The following is a 27,186-nucleotide window of genomic DNA, read 5'->3' as shown; positions in this document are numbered from 1 at the left end:
GATCATTAAAGGTCAGCAGCAAAGACACTGTTAATAAAATGGGAATAGATACATTTGTGTTATTTAACATATTTAATTATTGCAGGTTTGCGTCATATTCTGAGTTTGCATTTCACTGTTTTGATTAATTTTGATGAATACTAAATTGTTTTTTTTTTTGTTTTTTTGTGAGTGGGATGAATTAATGCACATTCACATTTAGTCTAGAACTACAGTAACATCATATTCACACAGCGCACACAACGCCTCCATACTTCCGATTTCTCCCAATATGGGAACAGGAGGCTTGTCAGTCAAGAAATGGGAATACAAAGTAACTGACGTTACTTTTTTGAAAAAGTAACTCAGATATTTTCTTGTAAATTAAAAAGTAATGCGTTACTTTACTAGTTACTTGAAAAAAGTATTCATTATAATAATGTGATTTATATATTTATTATAGCCTTAATCCTTAACACAAGCCATATTTAAATAATAATGATTAATCTTTTATTTTAAATGAATATAAATATATACAGATAATAAAGAATATAAATAGTGTGGGTTTATGGCAATCACATGGCCTCAGGGATCTGGTGGATGGGGTCAGTCCAGAGGGTGCTGAGGCTCCACGGCCCATTTGAGACACTTGGAGAAAAAAAAAATAACAAAAGAGAAATGATAACCTTCTTTGCACTGATAAAACAGAGTGCTTTCCATATGAGAAAATAATTTTAGAATAAAGAAAAATAAATTACAGAGATGTATCAGGGATTCTGATCTTTCCTTATATACAAGTATCTTAATATACTTTAAAAAAATAATTTTACATTTTTTGATGAATAAAACGTTAAAATGTACAGCATTTATTTAACATAGAAATCTTTTGTAACAATAGAAGTCTTTACTATCACTTTGTATCAATTTAGCACATCCTTGCTGAATTAATTTAAAAGTATTAATTTCTTTTAAAAAAAGAAATATATAAAAAATCACTGACCCCGAACTTTTGAACTGTAGTGTATATTCTTACAAAAAGATTTCTATTTTAAATAAATGCTGTTCTTTTTAACTTTGTATTACAACTTATTATTACAGCTGGGAAAGAAATCACTCGTTTATATTAGATCTGTGTGGCAGCAACACAATATACAGTAAATAAATCAATAAATCCACTACTCTCTTGTCTTCTCTGAGGCTTTGACTTTAAATAGTGTTCTGTGCTCATCTGTGCAGCCAAAGACAGAACAGTCAGCATGCTTTGCTCAAACTTCGCCATAATTTTTGAACTGGTACATTGTTTTCAATTGCCAAAACACGGTGTTGGCACAGTAGGTGGAAACGTGCACATTGAGGGAAGGTAATATTATAATAAGATCCCCTTTCTACGTCACTAAAGGAGTGAATACTGATGCACTCATTTTTTTCACAAGCTTGAAGATAAAGGCTTACCAAAATAGTTATATAAATATAAAATACTGGGTTGTTCTTTTTCATGTTTTCTGAGTTGGTAGATGCACCAGGGACCCGATTATAGCATTAAAGATTAAACCGATTAAAGATTTTCCTGATGTAACTTTTATTTTTATCTCTAGGAAGTCCTTATGCATCAATCATATTAAATGAGTTTGACTGGAGAAAACTACTTTTTGCATGCAAATAGTGTAGTTACAATGCCTTCCAGCAGGGGCTGACAGGACCATGCTAACCAGACAGACCTTGACCCCTGATGTAAACATACAACTGGTGAAAGGAGTTTGACAAGAGCAGTTGACAGTGTGTGTGAGCTACTGCAGAATGTGGGTGACATGCATAGATAGAAACCCATTTACAGATAGGGCTCATTGTCATTTACAATAGGCATTGTCCAGTGTAATAGATGCGCACTTCAAAGTGAAATAAATTGCAAAACAAATTATCACAAGTGAAGGTAAGCCGAATAAAGCTGTATTTAAAAAAAATTTTTTTACTGTTCTCTCTATGGTCACAGTGACTGCAGTGAGAAGTGCTTTATCAGTAGATATGGTATAAAGGAAGGTGATACTAAGGTTTTAGGATTTCTACCCTTTCGGTTTTCTCCCATTTTCTCATTTGGCCTCTACATACACCATTTATATTTTGGGGTTTGCACTATAACCAGGGATGCACATAAGTGGTCAGCAGGTCCGCATGCGCAACATAAAAAAAAAAATATATATATATATTTATTTAAAAAATAAATGAATAAAGTGCAATAATATTATAACTATTATTAATTAATTTTGTATAGTTATATTTAATGGGTCACGCTATATACAGTGTGAGGACCAAAACAAATCTCCAGGTCCTTTTATGAGAACCAGGCTGAAAAAATTATGTGCATCCCTGACTATAACCATAAAGAGCTGCAAATAATAACTGTTCAAATCTATAGTAGATTTGCTTATATGCTATTCATTGTGTGCAAAAATGTATAAAAAAAGTATACATTTGTGTATTGTAGTTACAAAACCTTGGTTTGATTTAAGTTTGATGTAATGTTACATATTGCTGTTTATATAGAAATACCTTTGTTTACACAGACTGATGCTGTAATAAGAGACTTTTATTATGAAAGGGCAAAAAACATACCTTTACATTTTATAGTCTGTACTTTTATATATATATAAACATATCTTTTTGTTTTTCCCCCACTGAAACTATTCATTGTTGGCCCATAACATGTAACCTATAAATGAAAAACTTGTTCTCGAAACCTGTTTCAGATGGAATTTTTAAAGTTTTTTTATTTTTTATTATTATATATATATTTTATTTTTTTCCTTTTCTTTTCTTTCCAATGGAACTATGTTGTCTCACTTTTTTACAGTCGCTGACTGTTTGGTACAGTACATCTCAACACATTTTTGTTGTGGTTTGTTTTTATTTTGTGTTGAAAGCTAAGGTGTATTTTTTTTTACGTAATTAATTATTTTTTTGACCACTAGTACGTCTCAGCTCTTGGGTTTCAGATATAATTTTCTAACCTTAATTTTTTCTAATCAAAATCAGGTTTAGTACTTTTAGTATTTTTTTTATTTTTTATTTATTTTTTACTCTTTGTACCTACTTTATACACTTACTTGGACCTGCTTTCCTTCTTTTTTATTTGTCTTACCACAACCCACAGATATCTTTTTGTATTTTACCTCAGTCTCATTCAGGTGAGTGTTTATGTGTAACCTCCTATGCTCCTATGTAACCTCTCTGTCAATGCCGACTCACTCTTTTTCTTCCTCTCCCATCGTAGGAAATGATTGAGTGCATGTAGAATGCTGACAACAGATAACGTCTGCATTGACAGTCCATATGTGACTGAGCTCTGGTCTAGATTTGCATATCATTTGGAATTCAATAAACTAAATGGAACTGTGCCCACATTGACAATAAAAGGGGTCATAAATATTATAATACTACTAGTCCGGACTGATAGCTATGTAGATGGCTGGCAGGTCCGATTTCACTGTGAAAATTTTTTATTTGATTGTTTTTGTGCTGTTATTTATCTCATCCACCCTTCCAGGAAGTGACATCAGCCTATTTCTGTTTAGATGATCTTTTTTTTTGTCAGTTTGTGACCTCAATCTCTAGCATGGGATCAGAAGTTTCTCACTATGAACTCAGCTTGAGCTCCAAATCTATTTGTGCCAAAAAAACATATTCAAACCAGATGCTGATACAGTCTGGCTACATTGAACAATAAATGAAACATGCAGTAGCAGTGCCACTCAAGAACCCGAACAAATGACGCACAACAGGCTCAAAATAAAAGCATCTATTTCATTAGTGTGTTTTAATTTCGCTATGATATCAGTGTGTTTTTCCCCACTGTTGCTTCGACTCAAAAATATTTTCCTGACAAAGCAGAGCGTTTTTTAATTGCGACATCCATTGTGTGCAACTGTGGGCCTGTGCCCCACTAGCATTTCTTTTATTATTTGCTAACCTTTCTAATTTCACACTTGTTAAATTTTCATGTAAAAGCCCTTTTAAGAGAGAGAATTTAAATCATTGCAAATCTCCTGGGGGACTTTGAGTCTCTGGGGCTTAAGATTTGTAATGGGTTCTGTTTCAGGGTTTGAGGATGAAGTAGGGTGCTAACTTGGACCGTAGATACCATATTTTCCTGACTATAAGTCACACTTTTTTTTCATAGTTTTGCTGGTCCTGCGACTTATAGTCAGGTGCGACTTATTTATCAAAATTAATTTGACATGAACCAAGAGAAATGAACGAACAGGAAACATTACCTTCTCCAGCCGCGAGAGGGAGCTCTATGCTGCTCAGTGCTCCTGTAGTCTACACTAAGCAGCATATAGCACCCTCTCGCAGCTGTAGATGGTAATGTTTTCTCTTGGTTCTTGGTTCTAAATAAATGCGACTTATAGTCCAGTGCGACTTATATGTTTTTTTTCCCCTCATCATGACGTATTTTTGGACTGGTGCGACTTATACTCAGGTGCGACTTATAGTCAGAAAAATACGGTAAATTGTAGCTTTAGATGGGCATGCTCTTTCCTTATAATTAAAATTTTACACATTTTAGAATTAATGTAAAGTTACAAAACTATGGTATACCTCAAATGAAAGTATAGGATTTATGTAGTAGTTGACCAGAAACTTTTTTATTTTTTTGCTTTGATTTTTGGTTTGTTTAACTCTGCTTTTGTTTTGCCGTCTTTTTGTTTTTGTGTTTTTTCGTTTGTTTCATTTGTGGTGTTTATTCTTTTGTGTGCTTTTTGTTTTGCCATGTGTTTTTTTATTTTCATTGCGGTTTGTTTCATTGTTTTTTTCAGGAGCTGATCGTGTTGTGTGATTGGACATTTGAAATAGCTGTCATAGTAAACCGATAAACATCACAGTGTCAATGTAGCTGAAGAGCTGTTCAGTGTAGATTTACGTTATTGTAGCATCAGATCTTTTCACTGTGGGAATATTAACACAGCAACTATAACTGTAACAGTATACTTTCTTTATGCTCAAGTTATTCTTGTCGTTACTCAAAACTTTGCAAAAAAATAAATATCTATCTATCTATCTATCTATCTATCTATCTATCTATCTATCTATCTATCTATCTATCTATCTATCTATCTATCTATCTATCTATCTATCTACAGTATCTATCTAATCTGTCATCTGTTGTTCTATCTATTTGTCGTCTATTGTTCGGTCTATCATTATATCATATATCGTTCTTTCAATATCTCATCTATCATTCTATCTAGGGCTGGGCGATATGGCCAAAAAAGTTATCATGATAAAATTATCAGTTGATATTGATAATTATCAGGATAAATTTAAAATCTTTATTTATTTTAAGTTTAAAGGCAGATTTTGCTCCTAAGTTAAAGTTGTATAAACCAGACTAAACCAGTTAAACTACTCTTTATAGTTTATTGAATTCTTTACACTTTACCAGTAATTTTTCCTTATCCAAAAATAAATAAATAAATAAATAAATAAATCTTAGTTTCAGCATGTTCTAATGACAGATAACTGTTTCAAATCATGAAGCAGGTTTTTGTAGCCTGACTTTGATGATGCATACAATTTGCAGCACAGGCTGCAATATTAATATAAAAAATGTTTTGTTTATGCGCATTTTACAGTATCTTAAGTTGACAGTAGTAGCATGAGTTAGGATGCAGATGTAAAATTTTGTTCTTTAATAATAACAGTTACATCTTTATACTGCGAAATGTAATTATTAAACTATAATTAGTTTTATTAAAATGAACCATTGGTCTTCCATAAAAGCATACATTTAGATCATGATAACCACAGTTAAAACCACACATATAGCACCTCAATACCATGTTTAAAATGTAACTATATAGTTTATATTAGCAAGCCATTTGTGTTCTTGGCTGAATTCAAGCGCTTCACACTGGATCTCACAGCGCTGGCTTATCAAACTCTGTTGTTCTATCTATCTTTCTATCTGTCGTCTATCCTTCTATCTATCATTTTATCTTTCTATCAGTTATTCTATCTGTCATCTATCCTTTTATCTATCTGTCATCTGTTGTTCTATCTATCGTTCTATCTATCTGTCATCTGTTGTTCTATCTATCGTTCTATCTATCTGTCATCTGTCATTTTATCTATCATTCTATCTTTCTGTCAGTTGTTGTTCTATTTATCTATCTTTCATCTATCTTTTTATCTGTTATCTATCCTCTTATCTTTTATTCTATCTATCTGTCATCTATTGTTCTCTGTTGTTTTGTCTATCTGTTATCCATCTTTCTATCATTCTGTGTTGTTCTATCTATCCATCATCTATCGTTCTATTTATCATTATATCGATGTCCTCTATCATTCTATCTATTGTTCTATCTATCTGTCATCTATTGTTCTATCATTCTATCTGTCTTCCATTGTTCTATCGTTCTATTTGTCCTCTATTGTTTTGTCATCTATTGTTCCATTTATCATTCTATCTGTCATCTATCATTCTATCTATTGTTTCTGTTGTTCTTTATATCATTCTTTCTATATTTATACCATGCTGTCATCTATTGTTCCATCTATCAGTCTGTCATCTATCATTCTATCGTTTTATGATCTGTCTGTACTCTGTATCAATCTGTCATCTTTCTTTTTGTATCATTCTGTCATCTATCGTTTTGTCTACAGTATCAAACATTCATATGATATACAATCAATAGTGTTGCATAGCAGTGTATAACATTGCTCAGATAATTTTGGAAGAATTTAATGAAAAATGTTTGAGCTCATTGAAACATTTGACTTTTGATTTTAGACGTTGGTGTCTTGGCAAATCTGAAAACAGCCTGTGCTCACAGAGCTTACAGCTCTTCTGAAGCTTCAGAGGAGACATGCAAGGTTACTAGAAACTTTTTCTCTGGAAGAAAAAAAAAAAGAGAAGCAAAAGGATTAAGCAAAATGTCCATTTGATCTCCAGTTAATCGCTTTGGTGTTGAGGAGAAACACTGAAAATGTAAAATATTATTTTTGTTTTCTGTAGCAGGTCATAGCTCACGTGTACTGGTAGCCTTTATGACTCAAGTAAACACAAGTTTCTTTTTCTATTATTTTTATTATTTTATACTAATTGTATATAGTGTACTTACTTTTTGCATTGTTTTATACAGAGTTAATATTTTCTCTCCTTTACACCCTCACAAAAAATTCTACATTTCATTACATGTTCATTAAGACATGATTTTGTGTGTTTTCTTAAGCTGTTTCCCTCATGGGGACAGTTGACCGGTCCCCACAACCAAGGTGATTTCATATTTTTCTATCCTTGGGGGGACATTTGATCCCTACAGTGTAGACATATCCTGACCCACACACAAACTCTTCATCCCCTCTTCTTTTTCACTGTCTCCCTCTCTCTTTCTGCTGGTGCTGCATTGATTCGGTACAGCTTGCAGTGGTTTTCCACCTCCTGCACTGCAGTGCTGCCTGGATCTATTCAGGAGATTCAGAAAACTCACAGTATGCAATGTAGACACAACCCAGTCAAATACACGCATACGCAGTTATATCCATTACACAATATTACAACATGACAGGCATACACCAGTGGCATGTGGGGTGAACTTGGGTTTTTGATTCAATATAAATTAATTTAATACATCAATAATAGCAGCCAATTCAATAATATTGTAGAAATGTTTACATGATATTTATGTTTTTATATGTAAATATGAATGTGCATGAGTGATTACTTTATTACATAAGTAGTGTTTTTTTGTATTTAGTGGTTTTTAAGTTATTAAAGTATTTGTGATTTGTAAATGCTTTTGTTAAACTTAACCACTTTTAATTTACCATATACAGTACACTTGTCAGGATTATGGACTGTCTGTGTTGTTTTTGCTCCCCATGTGCTCTGTTACTCTAGTTTCCCCGTGTGTTTGAGTTTTCATTGTTTCCAGGTGTTTCTGGTTATTAGTTGATTCCCCACACCCTCTATAACCAGTCCTTATACGCCCCAGTCCAGTTTGTATTTGTCAATTCTACTTGTTCATGTCATCAGCTACATGTGTCTTCTTTTGGATTATCTGATTAAAATCTCCTTGTGGATGTACTCCATGTCTCCTCGTTCTGTGATCCTTCCAGCACAGATACATGAGAGAAAAACCAACCAAAACAGTTACCTCCATTTGTCAAGCCTCCGTTTTGTTTTTTTCCTCTAGATTTCCCATGTGTTTGATTGTTCATTGTTTCAAGGTTTTTCTGATTATTAGTTGATTCCCCCACACCTGTCTGTCCCTCTTAATCTAGTCCTTATAAGCCCCAGTCTGTCCAGTTTGTATTTGTCAGTTCTACTTGTTCATGTCATCAGCTACGTCCTACGCTTCCTGGTTCCCTTGTGTTGGATTATCTGATTAAAATCTCCTTGTGGATATACTCCATTAAGCACATGGGGATTTAAATATATCATTATTACCAGTATTAGTATTGATAGTAAAACTTTTATAAATAAAACATATGAAAATAAGAAAGTAAAAGAAAAATTATATAATAAATCAATTTACTAAAATATTTATATTATATAAATATTTTGTGGTTTATGAGCTATGTGTGTAGTAATTGTCACTGTATATACAGGCGCATCTCAAATTAGAATGTTGTGGAAAAGTTTATTTACTTCAGTAATTTAACTCAAATTGTGTATCTCATGTATTAAATAAATTCACTGCTCTCAGACTCAAGTAGTTTAAGTCTTTTTTTTATTGTGATGATTTTGGCTCACATTTAAAACTTTGGAGTAGATTAACTCGTATATGCGTTATGAGGCATTTTCTCCTGATAAAACCACCAATTCACTATCTCAAACAAATAGAATATGGTGACATGCCAATCAGCTAATCAACTCATAACATCTGCAAAGGTTGGTCTCTTTCCAGTTCAAAATGGTCTCTCAGTTTGGTTCACTAGGCTACACAATCATGGGGAAGACTGCTGATCTGACAGTTGTCCAGAAGACAATCATTGACACCCTTCACAAGGAGGTAAGCCACAAACATTCATTGCTAAAGAAGCTGGCTGTTCATAGAGTGCTGTATCCAAGCATGTTAACAGAAAGTTGAGTGGAAGGAAAAAGTGTGGAAGAAAAAGACAACCAACAGAGAGAACCGCATCCTTATGAAGACTGTCAAGCAAAATCGATTCAAGAATTTGAGTGAACTCCACAAGGAATGGACTGAGGTTGGGGTAAAGGCATTAAGAGCCACCACACACAGACATGTCAAGGAATTTGCTAAACCACAGACAACGTCAGAGGCGTCTTACCTGAGCTAAGGAGAAGAAGAACTGGACTGTTGCTCAGTGGTCCAAAGTCCTCTTTTCAGATGAGAGAAAGTTTTGTAATTCATTTGGAAACCAAGGTCCTAGATTCTGGAGGAAGGGTGGAGAAGCTCATAGCCCTAGCCTAAGTTGCTTGAAGTCCAGTGTTAAGTTTCCAAAGTCTGTGATGATTTGGTGTGCAATGTCGTCTGCTGGTGTTTGTCCTTTTGTGTTTTTTGAAAACCAAAGTGACTGTACCTATTTACCAAGAAGTTTTGGAGCACTTGATGCTTCCTTCTGCTGATCAGCTTTTTGAAGATGCTGATTACAGTTTCAGCAGGATTTGGCACCTGCCCACACTGCCAAAAACATCAAAAGTTGGTGTTGGTGTGCTTGACTGGTCAGAAAACTTACCAGACCTGAACCCCATAGAGAATCTATGGGCTATTGTCAAGAGGACAATGAGAAACAAGAAACCAAAAAATGTAGATGAGCTGAAGGCCACTGTCAAAGAAACCTGGCCTTCCATACCACTTCAGCAGTGTCACAAACTGATCACCTCCATGCCACACCGAATTGAGGCAGTAATTAAAGCAAAAGGAGCCCCTACCAAGTATTGAGTACATGTACAGTAAATTAACATACTATCCAGAAGGCCAACAATGTTTTTGTATTTTTATTATTGGTCTTATGAAGTATTCTAATTTGTTGAGATAGTGAATTGGTGGGGTTTTGTTAAATGTGAGCCAAAATCATCACAATTAAAAGACTACTTAAACTACTTCAGTATGTGTGCACTGAATTTATTTAATACACAAGTTTCACAATTTGAGTTGAATTACTGAAATAAATGAACTTTTCCATGACATTGTATTTAATTGAGATGCTCCTGTATATGGGTTATACTATATTCCAGTTTGTGTGTGTGAGTGTGTTGCACTGTGTCCTCTCTATCCTCTGGTTGTGGCTGTTAGTCATCTGCCAGGTGTGGATACGTGAAACTGCAGGAGTATATGTGAGCCTTCAGTCGTTCTTTGATCCTGTACCCCCACAGCAGACAGACCTCGATATGTGTGTGTGTGTTTGTGTACACTGCATGTTTATATTACAGTATGCCCATTGTGCAATCATAATCTGTGCATATTTGTAGTGTATTTGTGCACATCTCTATTTTTTTTTAAAAATAGCATGCTATAAGAACACATCAGTCATCTAATTGTAGAAAATTAGCCATTTTTAACCCTTAATCTATGTTGGAGAATATTATACACAAAGTAATTTTTTTCATCTACCAGTTTGAAAGCATATTGCTTTGTGAGCACACTGCTCTCGTTTGTTCAAGAAGGGCACGTTCTCTGTACAGATCTTCAGACTGATCTTAGTGTGTTATGAATCTGCGGTTCCGCACTGTCGGCTGTGTCAGACCTCATGTTATTCATATTTGCTACTCGCTGTCTCTGTTCTTTTCTTTTTTTTCTTCTTTTTTTATTAAATAAAATCAAAACACTAAAGTTTTGGCCATCTGTCTATCATATGTAATGCAGTCAGGTCATTCAAGTGTGCTGTATGCTATGGAAATATTGTGTAAATTCTATGGACTAAACCCTTCAAAAAATATTGCTTCACCGGGTCTGCTGTTTTTTTATTTTTTTATTTACTGCTTTACTGTAGACTACAAACCTGCCTGAAACACTTACTATGGTACTGTAAAGTCACTTTATGCTTTGAATTATTTGTTGTATTAATAAAATAACAGGAATAAACTGCCATGCTTTTGAAATAACTATTTTATGCTCATCATGTCTGTATTTATTTGATCAAAAATACAGTTAAAACCCTGTCAGATTATACAATTATAATTATTAATATTGTTATAATACATTATAAATGTAATATAGTGGTATGATGGCAAAAGTTGAACTTTCAGCATCATTACTTCATTCTTCAGTGTCACACGATCGTTCAGAAATCATTATAATATACTGATTTGCTTATAGAAACAATTAAAAAAACGGGTTTGAAATGTTCAGATTTATCCTTCCAGAATTCAATAAATGTCCACTGTGGCTAAATGAATTTGATTTTAGACTAAGCTTTTAATTTTTAGAATAGTTTTTTAATTACCGATGTAATCACATTTATGTCTGCTCAACAGGAAACCACTTTAGCCAGATGTGTGTCTCAATCATCACACACAGTTGTTCTGTCTGTGGAGCGGTGGGAGGGAAAGGTGGGCTAGAGCCTGCAGAGGGGGAGAAATAGAGGGCTAGCAGGAAGAGAAGGACAGATTATAATGACTTGAGGAAAATATAATGTAATTCTGTCTTGCAATGAAGTGTGCTGTCAGCTTTATGACAAAGGCTACATCCTTTCCTTTTCATATCCTCTCCACCCTCTCATGCCCTCACCCCTCCTCTTCTCCAAATCTCTTTTTCCTCTCCATTTTCTCCTCTCCTCACCAGCTCCCCTCCTCTCTTGCTCTCTCGATTGTCTTATTGAGGTTGTACAGCAGCACCTGATGGCATTTGAGATTCTCCTTTATTCTTGTTGAGCACTTGTCAGCTCACTGTATGTGTGTGTGTGTGTGTGTTGACTTTTAAACTAGCCACTAGAGAATGACATTTACTGCAAATGAACTGTTCCTCTGACACATGTCGTTGTTTAATGAACTGGGAATATGTATTGACACAGAGGCTTAGCCCGTAGGTGTGTGCGTGTGGGAGTTAAAATTACACTTTATCTTGTGTCTTTATGCACGTGCGTCTGTATTCTATTGAAACTCTGTAATCTGAGTGTTTGTATTTGCATTGTAGGCCTGTATGCATTTAACAGGTTGTACCTACATTGAGAAAAATGGTGTAGAAACAGTTTTAACTCAGAAATTTATATCAAATTTCACAGTTAATTGCAAGAATGGCATGTAACATTGGATTCCATACAATATGCCAAAAGTTGACACTGTGAACAATGCTAAACTAAGAATCATGTTAAAACAGAAAACATCTATTTTATCTTGTCTATGACCTATATATATATATATGTGTGTGTGTGTGTGCTCTTGTTTTTGTGACATATCAGGACACAACTTTGTATAATGACATGGGTATGACACAGGTATGACAAGGAGAAGGTGACTTATGAGGACATAACCCATGTCCCCATTTTTCAAAACACTTATAAATCATATAGAATGAGTTTTTTTGAGAAAGTAAAAATGCACAAAGTTTCCTGTGAGGGTTAGGTGTAGGGTTGGTGTAGATCCGTAGAATATACAGTTTGTACAGTATAAAAACCATTTCCCCACTTTTCACAAAAACGAACAAGCGAGTAAGAAATTTAATTCTGGATGTTCAAGAATATACACACTCACTGCCACTCAAAAGTTTGGGATTAGTAAGAATTTAATTTTATTTTTTAAACCCTGTAATTTTGTGAAATGTTACTGCAATTTCAAAATAACAATATTATTATTATTATTGTTTTGAATTTTTTGTGTTTTATTTTTTTTATTTTTTTCAAAGTGTTGTCTTTTGGCAAATTGTACAGAACACAATAGGGGACAAAAATTCTGACCCAACAGTTATAACAATTGTTGTAGCCTTTCCAAAAAGTATCTAAAGTATGTGTTGAAACTTTGCACCTTGCATGCATTTGAAGTAAAATTACTAAAATTCTTGAAATAATCTTACAAAATCGGAATATAATTTTTTACGATGTAAATACAGTGATAATGGTCTGCTGTGTGAATAATGCGAGAATGCATCTGGCAGCAAACATACTGTAATTGCTGAGGTGGATTTCTGGAAATGAACTTTATTTGAGTCTTTTTCCCTTCATTTTAGAAGTTTTAATTATATGTTTATCTTTTCTCAGAGGCTGTGAGTGTCTGTTCTTCACATTAAAAGATCTTTTAATGGCCATCTGTTGTAATGCAATCATCCAAACACACAAACTGTGCCAATTTTTATAACTTTTTTGCTTTCAAAGTGCTCCTGGCTCTGTGCCGTCTGCACTTTACATGACACAGACTCATTATTGTTGATTAGACTGATGTGGATGTTGAACACAAGATTCATGACAATTAGGTATGCTAATGAACATGCACAATTTCTCTTTTATGCACACACTTGCATCCTTCAGGACTCTGTAATGTTATCACAACACAGTAGACAATTATTTTTGAATGCAGAACTTGTGGAGCTCTTTGTCTGGTCTGCAAGTTCTTCTGACTGGTTAACCCATTGTGAAGGGGCTAAAAGTCATGGAGCATGCATACACATCTCATCAATTAAGCTGATTTATTTATTTTTTACACAGTATGCACAAAAAGATTACCTGGACATACACTACTGTGTGCAGTCTGAGAAGGTAAAATAAAACAAAAACAGTAATATTATGACACATTTTTGCAATTTAAAATAACTTTTCTGGTTTAACATATGTATATTAAAGTGTTAATTTTTCTTTTGATGGCAATCCCTCCAGTCTTCAGTGATACATAATCCTTCAGAAATCATTCTAATATGCTGATTTGTCTCATCATTATTAATATTGAAAACAGTTCTGCTTAATATTTTTGTGAAAACTGTTATAAATTTCTTCATAATTCTTTGAATAAATGAAGCATTTGTTTGAAATATAAATCTTTTGCAACATTCTAAACATTCTTTCCTGTCACTCTTCCAAATAAAACAGGCCCCACACTTTTAAATAAAAGTGTTTGAATACCATATTGAAAATATGGTGTAAATACTAATGGTGTAAATACTAAAATAATTCTTTTTAAAGAAGCAATGCAGATGTTTCTTCGTTTTCCTTTCTCTAATTAAAACATTTCAAACAAAATTTCAGTCCACATTTTTAACAACAATTTGATTATTAATAAAGAATTTGGCTTGATCCCGTGTTAATATTCTTTGTTTTCATTGTAATATTTATCTTATATTTAATATTACAATTACTAAACAGGCTCAATAACTTTTAGTTAAAAAATTTATATACATACGCTACCAGCCAAAAGTTTTTGAACTCTATAGGTTTTGTAATGTTTTTGAAAGAATTCTGTTTTGCTCACCAAAGCTGCATTTATTTGATGAAAAATACAGCAAAAGCAGTAATATTGTGAAATATTCTTACTATTTTAAAATAACTGTTGAATATATTTTGGAATTTAATTTAATTTATATATATATATATATATATATATATATATATATATATACAGTACAGACCAAAAGTTTGGAAACATTACTATTTTTAATGTTTTTGAAAGAAGTTTCTTCTGCTCATCAAGCCTGCATTTATTTGATCAAAAATACAGAAAAAAAAACAGTAATATTGTGAAATATTATTACAACTTAAAATAATAGTTTTCTATTTGAATATACTTAAAAAAATAATTTATTCCTGTGATGCAAAGCTGAATTTTCAGCATCATTACTCCAGCCTTCAGTGTCACATGTAACATCCAGTCTATCACATGATCATTTAGAAATCATTCTAATATTCTGATTTATTATGAGTGTTGGAAACAGTTCTGCTGTCTAATATATTTGATGAATAAAAGATTAAAAAGAACTGCATTTATTCAAAATAAAAAAAGAATTCTAATAATATATATTCTAATAATATATTTTCTTTACTATCACTTTTTATCAATTTAACACATCCTTGCTGAATAAAAGTATTGATTTTATTTAAAAAAAAGAAAGAAAAAAAAAATTACTGACCCCAAATTACTGACCAGTAGTGTATATTGTTACAAAATATTTATATTTTAAAAACATAGCTTTTTTTTTTTTTTTTTTTTACTTTTTATTCATCAAAGTATCCTAAAAAAGTATCACATGTTCTGAAAAAATATTAAGCAGCAGAACTGTTTCCAACTTTGATAATGAATCATCATATTAGAATAATTTCTAAAGGGTCATGTGATAATGATCCTAAAAATTCAGCTTTGCATCACAGAAATAAATGATAATTTAAAGTATAATAAATTTAAAAACAATTATTTTAAATTGTAATAATATATCACAATATTACATTTTTTTCTGTATTTTTGATCAAATAAATGCAGGCTTGATGAGCAGAAGAAACTTCTTTCAAAAACATAAAAAATAGTAATGTTTCCAAACTTTTGGTCTGTACTGTATATACACACACTTTTTTGGTGTCTTGTGGCCACAGATATTTATATTCTCTGATGTTTCCTTCTGTTTGGCTGAAAAAGTCACACAATCTCATGCACAAACAGAATGTGATATATCCAGCATGATTTCATTGCTTTTTCTGTGCTCTTTCCCCATTTCTCGGGCTATGTCTTACCGGCAGAGGTGGAAAGAGTACACAAATATTCTACTCAAGTAAAAGTACCATTACATTAATGAAATTTTACTTAAGTACAAGTAAAAGTACCAGTCTAAAAATCAACTCAAGTAAAAGTAAAAAGTAGCTCATTTAAAATTTACTCAGAGTAAAAATTACTTAGTTACATTTTAACAGTGGGAGGGAGTCAAAAATGGGACAGGCCAAGGTTGTCAAACTCAGTTCCTGGAGGGCCACCGTCCTGCACAGTTTAGATATAACCCTAATTAAACACACCTGATCCAGCTAATCTAATCATTTAGGTTTATTTGAAAACTACATGATATGTGTGCTGGAGCAGGGTTAGGGCTACGGCCCTCCAGGAACTGAGTTTGACACCCCTGGTATAGGTCTATTAATCTCAAACTAGTTGTTTTTAATTAAAGGAATCAGTTATTTAGAATAATAAAACATTTGGGCTGTTACCAGGCAAATCAGTATCAACAAACTCATCTTTTAATGCAGAGGAAATGCAGAAGATTCATTGGAAGTGGCATTTAGATGTATTACACTAGTGCAGGACAAGAATGCATTTAACCTGCAGTTACAAATGCATGAATAATGTTTTGATATACAAAACATAAAATGTTGAATACTCATTTGAAATTATAAGAAATTAATTATTTAAAAAAATCAAAAGATACTTTAAATGTGATATTAAAATGGCCAGTATGTGTCAGCAAGTCACTGTTAATAAGTGAGTCATTGCGATTGAACCGAATCATTTAAACGGTTGATTCATTCAGGAACGAAACACTGTCACGTTGCTCAGAGATGCAAAACTGTGCTTTGGTGGCTGTGTTTGGAATTATTTTCTGTTTTAGAAATAGAGCTAAAAAAGGCAATATGGTGTCTAAAACGCAAGTATCTTAATTAACTTGTTTACTGAACTGTTATATATATATGTATGTATGTATATATTCATGATGATTTTTGGAGGAAAAGACGGCATTCTTTGTGTGATTTTGATTTAATGTATGAAATTATATAAATATGTGAATTTTCTGCCCCTATATCTTCAATTTTGTGATCATTCTAAACATAGGCGCCGATTTATGTTTTTCTCCGTGGGTGCTCAAGGGCGCAAGCCATTTAAAAAATTAAAAAATAGACTAGGCTATTAAAAAAATATTGCATTTCAGAACCTTAGGCTAATGGACAGCGGCCGATACAAACAAACACAACAGCGTCACTTCTCAAAAATACAAACAGGATTGGAGATGAAAAGTTTAACTGACACGTAACCGCTAATGCGTTCAGCTTCTTGGGAAATTAATGTTTTGTAAATATTGATTAAAAGACTATTGCGAAAGGACAGCGTTTCCATTAACCGATTGTTGCGACTAAAATAATGAGTTTCTGGGAATGTCTACCTCATTTATGTTTCGAGGTTTCTTTTGATAGTGGCATGGCTTTTCTTTGAGGTTTCGAATCCATTATTCATATAGGCTAAAAAAATATTTTTTTATTTTATGTATTTAACAAAGAACTTGTATTCTGTCCAAAAGTAGGCTACTTTTGTGTCCATTAGTTTTTCCTCTTTTAAACCGTATATAGGCCTATACTTGAGCAGAAAAATGTTCCCATTTAAACCCTGTTACGAACTTTAAGGAGTCTAGGGAATGTACCGTAACATTTACATATTAACGTACTGCTGGGTATGAAATGAGGTGGAAGAACATGACAGACAAAACTTTGAAAGAGAAAAAATACTGGACGTTTATTCACAAAAAGCCAAAGCCACTAGATCCAGTAAAATAATGTCGATATATCAATATTAATAGGTTTGGCTTTTTTTATAACAAATCTGTCCATTTTAGTCTGATTAATGATTAGTGATTACGGAAAGCATTAAATGATTACATACTCGCACGGCACTGTATAGTGGGGGATGGGACGTTTTCAGAAACGCTGTGATTGGTGGATAGGATATGGAACATGCATGCAACTGGTTATGTCACTGTCACTGACAACAACATAACCAATCACAGTGTGGCAGACGCTTCATAGCGCCAACTGCAATGTATAATTTTAAATAAATGTAGCCTACTGGCAGTCTGGCACTGGCACACGTGGGTGCTCATTTTCCGTGGGTGCTCGGTATTTTCCGTGGGTGCTCCACGGTATCGGCGCCTATGATTCTAAATGCATTTTAGGAGACTGAATCACACAGTGAAAGAACGCACTATAAGCGCGCACATCATTAAAACAAAAAATATGATATTATCGCAGATGATATATATAGCACACTCCTCACCACTGTCTTTTTGGCTAATTTGTGCAAAACCTCTTGCTAAAATGTCAAAGCTTCATTTTAACCACCAATGCAACGATGCAATTATTTAGCTTACCTCTACATTCTTGCGAAGGGTTGATGTCTTGTCGAGATTTTATAAGCTGCTAGTTTGGTTTTTTAGTTCTTGTGATTTTAGCGCCAGTTTGCCCTCCCGCCCATTATTTACTGACGTAGTTTCCAGGGAGCGATTTTTTTTTTTTTTTTTTTTTTTTTTTTTTTTTACTCAGTAATTAATGTGTTTTAAAATGTAGCGAAGTACAATACTTTAAACAAAATATACTTAAGTAAAAGTAAAATTACAGATTTAAAAAAATACTTTAAAAAGTATTAGTACACAAAAAAGCTACTCAAATACAGTAACGCGAGTAAATGTAATTCGTTACTTTCCACCTCTGCTTACCGGTTTGGACAGATGCACACACACACAAACATCCAGGCCGACATAGAGACTGCAACACTTCTGTCACCTGTGAAAAAAAATAGTGTAGCTTTGTAGGACACTATATTGCCAAAATACCCAGGAGAAGGACAGAGGTGGGGAGGTTAAACGAACAGACTGAGCTCAGGTGGAAGCCATGGACACACAAGGTTATAGAGGCCTTCATATGAAAAGCTAATATGCAAACACACACACACACGAGGGGTGCTAAAGGTGGGATGGGGTCTGGAGCATGGTGTGTGGTTTATTTTTAATGAGACACTTCTGTCATGTTTATTTATTCATCTCTCCTCTTAATTAATACAGCATAGCTCAAACACATGTGCTGACGGAGTATGTGTTTTAGCATGCTACCTCCATTTATAATTAGGAAGGCAGTGCTGTGGAGACCAACGCTGGAAGGAAGCTCTTCTATCTGAAGTATCTTTGTGATTAAGTATTTTCCATTACAGATATACTCCCAGATCATTAGCATTTTCCGATATGAAATCCAAGAGAGAATTTCAGGCATATCACCTCAATTTACTTGCATCTTCTCAAACTGTCAGGCTCAAATCAAATAATTGCATATCATCCAGCATGTGTGTGTATTTGTGTGTGTATAGCTGGTGTTTGTGTGACCTCGCCATGCGGCCTCAAATCTTAGATATTCATTATCATATATATGGACTGATGGTGCGGGGAGTATTCAAGAAGGCTTTCAGAAAGCTCACCTGTCTTTCCTCTTCACTTAAAGTGATTAAAAAGCCATCTATTCCCTTCTCATCTAAAATTCCTCATGATTGACGGCCCACTGTCCTGTACGAGGGTGGAAATCGTGGACGTGCATTAATGAAAATGGAGTCCATCGGTTTGCATGATGAAACGGCTTAATGTGGATGCTCGCTAACAAGGCCGTGTGTGTTTTAAAGGTGAAGGGCGAAGGAAGGGGGCCGGAAAAATAATAACAGTCATATTTAAATGTTGGCTTTGAGGATTAGTTGTATTTGCATAATGCTGTGTGTCTGCTGGGCGAGGAGTGTAAGGTTTTAGGGCGTGGATGGGCAGCTAACGCTTTCTCGATGTTTCAAGGTGTTGCTTTTGGTGGAATAAGGAAGTCGTTGACATGCTCTGTAGCTTTTCGTATGAATGTGATTAAATATTTTACTTGCACTGGAAGTTCAGAGTGGATATCACTGGATTTCAAGGACCGTTAGAGATGAGCTCCACCCAGTTCCATACGTGGATGCTTGAGTAAGTGTGTGTGAGTGACACAAATGAAAATGAAGATGATGAAAAGAAGGCTTTTAATTTGTGCTGGAGGGGTTAGTCAGGATTTAATGGTTGAGTACGGGTTCAATTGTGTGTGTGCGCATGAACGTGGCCTAAATTAACTGTATTAATAGGTTTGGCTCTCAAAATCACTGTGACATTGGTGTGATGATAATTATATGGAATAAAAAGGGACATAAAGATATTTTTGGATCAGTGACAAAATCTTTGAAATTCTAGTGAAAACTTAAAACCCATTTGCTTTGTTCTTATATATATATATATTTAATTTAATATATAATTTCTATTTCATGTGGTTTAAATAATTTTCAAGAAAAGTTTAGTTGAAAAATGTCATGTGGTGTAACCATCAAAGAAATTACTAATAATGCATTTAACTTACATTTTGAATACATGAGAATGGTACAAATCCTAATCATTAATTTCAAAATTATCTTGAATCTGATTTTAAAAGTAAAAGTTATTTTTAAACATTATTTATTTATTAATTTGTAAATATCAGAGTGTTTTTGATAAGTCACAATACATGGCTCGCATGTCATAAAATTTTGAATTATTTGGTATTTAAACAACAAAACAAACAATTGATGTATGTATCTTATTTTATTTTATTTTATTCACTTCATTTAATGTTTTTTTTCATATATATAATATAATATAATATAATATAATAATATAATGATATTATATTTTCTGCATGTTGGTCACCACACGTCTTTGATTTGGCAGACAAAGTTTCTTTCCAAGCAAATTAGTGCTGAAGCATTTTTTTTTTCATTAATAAGATTTTATTAATGAATTAGTAAGGCTTTCTTTTAAAGGTTTTGTCTTCATTACAATATCTACAATGTATAAGTATATCACCCTGACTTTTTTGACTCCAAACATTTCAAAAATAATTTTAATTCAGAAATGATATCCATGCTAATTATAGAAGAGGTGTATTCAAGTCATTGCAAAAAGAAATGGGTTGCATTTTTATAATTTTTTAAAATAAATTAATAGATCTGGGACAGAAAAAAAGAGAAGAAAAATGTTGTTGACCCTTATATGCATTTTGATCATGTGCATGTTTGTCTGGGCCCAATCTCCCATTCATCTGAATATTTGCAGACTGAGGCAGAATATGAATCATTTCCCCTCACTACAATTAGCCTGAAATATGTAGGTCCTGTGTGTGTTTGTGTGTGTGTGTTGTTTGAAATGGTGAAGTGGGTTTAATGTAGCTGAACTGCCTGCATGTAAAAACAATATGGAGAAGTGCACTGTAAAGACATGCTGACAAGAACTCGCACGCGACAACACAAACTGAAATTGCATTCATTTTTGTTGAGCTTGAATTGAGATGATTCTTTTAACAATCTTGTTATAACAGAAAAGAGATTTCTGGGATACTGGAAGCTATCTGCTATTGACCCTACTGTAGGAATAAACTAACTTCACCCTTTACTGTAGGAATAAACTACAGTATGAGACCTACACTTTACCAAACCACTTGCTTTTTCCACACAGAAATTGAGAGGGAGAGGACCAATTTAACCCTCATTTTGTGTTCGTTACAGTGGCAGAGAGAGCTCAACATGCTGCAGCTGAAGAAAACACATGCAAATTGAAAAAACACCAGCAAATGAACAAAACAACTTCATCAGTTTGACAACACAAGTGTTGCAAATCATCACGACACATGCATATAAAGAAACGCGCAGCAAATCCTTCACAATACATGTATATAAATAACGAAACGCGCTGCAAATCCTCACAACACATGCATATAACGAAACGCGCTGCAAATCCTCACAATACATGCATATAACGAAACACGCTGTAAATCCTCACATCACATGCATATAACGAAACGCGCATCAAATCCTCACAATACATGCATATAACGAAACGCGCATCAAATCCTCACAATACATGCATATAAATAACGAAACGCACTGCAAATCCTCACAACACATGCATATAACGAAACGCTGCAAATCCTCACATCACATGCATATAATGAAACGCGCATCAAATCGTCACAATACATGCATATAACGAAACGCGCTGTAAATCCTTCACAAAACATGCATATAAATAACAAAACGTGCTGCAAATCCTCACAACACATGCATTTAACGAAACGCGCAGCAAATCCTCACAACACATGCATATAACGAAACGCACTGCAAATCCTTCACAACAAATGCAAATTAAGAAACGCTGCAAATCCTCACAACATGCATATAAAGAAACGCCCTGCAAATCCTCACAACACATGCATATAACGAAACGCGCTGCAAATCCTCACAACACATGCACATTAAGAAACAATTAATGAAGCATTGCAAATTTATGTTCATTAACCTTGAAATTATATTTAGCTGAGGATATTACAGTTAGCCACCTTAAGAAACGTTTTACATTTAATCATGTAATTATTCAGCTTATTTAGGCTAATAATATCCAAAAGATAAAGGAATCATGCAATCATTGCAGCGTTTCCTAATTTGCATGTGTTATGAAGGATTTGCAGCGCGTTTCGTTATATGCATGTGTTGTGAGATTTTGCAGCGTGTTTTGTTATATGCATGTGTTGTGAGGATTTTTTTATGGTGTTTTTTTCAATTTGCATGTGTTTTGTATTTTGAAGAGATGAAAGACATGGGGCTTAAGCCCCCAACAGGAGGCTCCTGTGGTCCAAAAAAAAAAAAAAAAAAAAAATTAATAATAATTCTTCCCCCTTAAGTTTGCTTAGAATGTTAGTCAAGTGTTTTTTAAAGTATTTTCTATCCTCTGTTTGAATTAACCATTTTTGTGGCTTATTTTCATTGGACGGTCTTGCATGGACCCAGCAGGAAATATTAGATCCTGAAAATTTGACACCGTTTTCATTGTACAATGAGCTCTTTTATGATAAAATATACACGGTTTCTGACTGTACAGCCCTAGGTTCACTAACTATTTCTTGTAAAACTTAACACAGACTCTGATAGGAAATAGTCTTAAGCAAATTAACTTTTACTGTAAACATTCTAATATAAACCATTGTTTGCTATCCAGCCATTATGCTGCATATGGTTATGCTAATTAAACAATCCACCAAACTGCCAGTCAACAAGCATGGTGATGCTAAAGATCCAGTTTCAGTTCTTCCTCTGTCTTGTTTTGGTCCCATGAGAGAAAAGGAAGTTCCCGCCTCATCTTCAGACTTAGCCAGGAAGTGGATAAGCCCTCTGGGCTCTGCAGGAAATGGGCAAAGCTGTTACCATAGCAACACATTTCTGCCATACTGTATTAACTCAGAAATAAATGAATCCTGAAATCAGGGTGAATGCCCAAATCTCCCACTTGTATTTTTTTTTCTTTTTTAGATTTATTTTTGTTTCAAATGCCTTCACAATAATAGCTTATTTCTCGTCCTTGGTTTGGCTAAAATGCATTTCTATATTTAAGTATTCACAGACATTTTTGAGAATGATATGCTGATGGAAATCAGGCAGTGTCATGCTCTAACAAACAGCTGCATATTTAATAAAGTCTGTGTGACGTTTGAACTGCCGGATGAACACAGATTCAGGCCTGTGTGGCTTATGCCCACATAAATGTGGAATCCTAAAGAGTTCTGAGTGAAAGAGGAGAGGAAAGACAAACAAGAGACTTTTGCCACTGGATGGCATCAGCCGATCTTAGTCACTGTTTCTTTGTTGTCTCTGGGTTTATTTTAACGAATGCTTTTTAAATGTTCTGATTGTCTCTGAATACGAGTTTAAGTCACAGATACTGCATTGATGCAGGCATTAATGGATGTATGGGGGACTTTTTAACATTGGAATAGCTTGTCGCTAATTTAGAAGGAGGTGCTTTTATCTTGCTTTCTGGTTGTTGAGTAGTTAATGGCTTTTTATTAAATACATTTGCTATGTCATCTCATTTTAAGGTTTGGACTCTTATCGAAAAGCATCTGCGTGTGAGTAAGTGTGTCCTGTGAGTGGCTGACTGGAAACAGAAGTGAAAAAAGAAAACAGCAGTATTGAGTGTCAAAAGCCTCTGCAGTGGGAACTGCTGTATTGTCCTGAGAGACATGTCCAGAGAGAGTCGATGGAAAACATCTTCACTTTACTGAGGGCAGGATGAACATTCAGAGCAAAGAATCTCACAACCCAAGACTACTGGAAAAATGTGCCACTGGTGACATTTCTGCAAAATGATATATTGTTGATTTTTGCACGTTTTGTGACACTTTCAAAATTATATGTCCAGTAAGTGGTGTTAAAAACATGCCATTTCTGTCGCAGTATAGAGCCCTATTACAAAATATCTTCATGGAACATAATCTTTACCTAAATGTCATAAAAGAAAAATAATAATTTTGACCCATACAATGTATTGTTGGCTATTGCTACAAATATATTGTTGCTACTTATGCAGCCTGTAACTTTGTGTTAAAAATTGACAATGTATATGATAAGCGAGTACGCCATGAATCCGTTTTTGGCTTGTCCTAAATCACTATGGTACACCTATAAACACCTACAAGTGTTTATATTCGGTTTAATTTAGACTGGTTCGGGTAGGTACTGCTGCGGAGTAGCCCGGTTCCTGTGTGATTCGTCATAGACATAAACAAAGAGAAGTAGCTCCAGCTACAATGTTCTTCCGCAAAATGCACACATCTCTGTTTATTAACCGCTAGAGACAACAATGATGGACTGCAGCTTTAATGTTCTATCATATCTGAAAATAATGTACCAACCAAGTATACTAAACTTTACTCAAAACCTAACCAATTGTGTAAACAAAAGCATACATGACATAAAAACCCATTTGCTGAAGGGTCGTGCCATTTTAGTTTGCTTTGAGCTTTTTTGTCCTCATGTTTCACAGGGTTTTTAGCTGGTCCAATCAGATTTTTATCTACTATACCTGATTGACCACCTTTTGATGGTTCATTGCTGGACCAAGATGGTTTACTTAGCAGCTATAACTAGTTAATGACTAGCTAGAAACCAGCTAATGACCCGTTTGAACAGGCTAATAAATACCAGCTAGAATCCAGCTAGTGTCCAAAAATATATATTTTTTATATTTCTATGTGTTTCTGACTTTGATTATTGTGGTCACACAAAAACATTGTCAGTCTGCAGCAGGAGTGCCCAAGACGGCCACCAGAGGACACTCCTGTGGTTTTGTGTGAGTACATGGCTTGTGTTTGTTTGGTGCCATGTACTCTCTCCTATCTTCTTGTTTGTCCCCTCCCATCTTGTCACATCATTATTTTTTCAGTTGCTCCACCTGTGTCCCTGTCATTACCCATTACCCCATTTGTTTATCTCCCTATTTATTCTCCAGGTATCTACAGTCCTGTGCTGATCCATTGTTATATGTCAGAAGTACTTGATGTATTATATGAGAGTCTCGTTACACGATCATTGCCATTCCAGAGCCTCTTCACAACAGGGTAGCCAGTCCGGAAACTTGTGAACTGTTAGCATCTCTAGGCCATTAACAAGTCTGATGGTCCTTTAGGATCTGACTCTGGTGGTCCCAAGTCTGGTGGTCCTGGAGGAACTGACTCTGGTGGTCTCATGTCCGATGTGTGTGTCTCAAGTCCGATGGTCTTGGAGGACCTGACTCTGGTGTTCCCAAGTCTAATGGTCCTGTAGGACCCGACTCTGGTGGTCACAACCCTGGTATTCCTGGAGGACCTGACTCCGGTGGTCCCAAGTCCATGGTCCCAGAGGCCCCTGAGCCACCCGCTCCAGAACAGCCTCACACAGAACAACCCATTCTCACTGCTACAGCCACGAGGGCCAGTATTGAGCAGTTCGCTCTCTTTGTTTTCGGCCATGGAGGCTGCCACAGAGCTGCTTGCCATCACTGCTGTTACTGAGTAACTTACTCTTCTTGTCTCAGCCACATAGACCGCTACAGAGCCCACCAATTTCTCTGCTGCTGCCTTAGTCAAGAAGGCCATCTTCGCTTTTCACCTCAGGGCTGTTCTGTGTGCATGGGCCACTTAAAAGTTCACTCCAGCTTCCCAGAAGCCTGCCTCAGAGTCCACTCAGAAGCCCACTGCAGTCCGGGAGCCTTCAGAGTCCACTCCAGAGCTCGCTCCAGTCCAGGAGCCTTTAGAGTCCACTCATGAACTCGCTCCAGTCTAGGAGCACTTAGAGTCCACTCAAGGGCCAGCTCCAGTTCGGGAGCCTTCAGAGTCCACTCCAGAGCCCGCTTCATTCCAGGAGCCTTCAGGGCCTGCTCCAGTTCCTCCCAAGGTGTCAGCTTCTGCTGCAGAACCTCCCAAGGCGGTGGCATTTACTTCAGCCCCTCAAGTGGTGGTTCTATTCTCCACCGTGGGCTTCAGCTCCACCTGCTCCACTCTGGTGGGCTTATGCTCCACCCTGGTTCCATGATCTACCTTAGGATCCAGGTCCTCTTCCCCTTCATAGGCCGGGCCTGCCGTCCCTCTCCCTATTCCACCTCCATTCCACCTCCCTCCATTCAACTCCTTAAGGGGGAGGGGTCATGTCACAGTTTGCAGATGGAGTGCCCAAGATGGACACCAGAGGGGCACTCCTGTGGTTTTGTGTGAGCACATGCCTTCTGTGTGAAAGCAACCACGTCCCGGGATTGATTCTGGCATTGAACCCGGGTCGGGGACCTAGTAACATTGCCGGGTTCAACCCGGGAAGAGCGCTGTGTGAACAAAAGCCAGATCTAATGCCGTGTCGAAGTGATGACGTGCGACACTTTTACCGGCTGTTTTGAAGGAAGATCAATGTTCGTGATGAAAAAATATGTGCAAACTGTAATGAAGCAGAGATCCGTTGGTTCCTCACTTTCCGCGCTGACGCCGAGATCGTTCGCTTGCTTCAGTGAAAGTATAACGTGCCTAACGTTTTCGACTCGTACATTACACGCCACGCCCTGGTGTCACGTTTCGTTACGGGATCTTTACAGGTTCTGTGTGAAAGCACATATCCCGGGTAATCACTGGCAGTGTGAAAGTGCAAAATCTAGCGACCCGGGAACAATTGCCGGAACACTTTACCCGTGTATTTGCCGGAATGGCAGTGTGAAAGGGGCTTTATTGTCTGTCCCCTCCCGTCTTTTCACCTCATTGTTGTTTCAGTTGTTCCACTGGTGTCTCCCTCATTAACCTTCTTGTTTATCTCCCTATTTATTCAGGTGTCTGCAGTCCTGTGTTTATATGTTGTTATATGTCAGAAGTACTTGTTGTATGTGTGGTATGTACAGTACGTGCTGCTCTGCTGTGCTTAGCTGTGTCTTGTTCCTGGCCTGCCTTCCTGCCTGCCTATTTATCCCCCTTGTTTAATTTTATTATTAAAAAGACCCATTCTTCTCCTGCATATGAGTCCTCACCTCATCTCTTTTCCGGTACCGTGACAAATATAAGCCACACAAAATCCATATTTCTTGACACTTAAATGCTTGTGTAGAAAAACAGACAGAAAAAAACCCATCACAAATTCATACCGCCAAACATCTGTACCAACATGCACATCTTCTGAGCTTCTTATGCAGGTTCATTCATGCTGCAAGAGTG

Source organism: Carassius carassius, chromosome 27, assembly GCF_963082965.1.
Source record: "Carassius carassius chromosome 27, fCarCar2.1, whole genome shotgun sequence".
Lineage (NCBI taxonomy): Eukaryota > Metazoa > Chordata > Actinopteri > Cypriniformes > Cyprinidae > Carassius > Carassius carassius.
Note: the sequence above shows the minus strand (reverse complement) of the source record.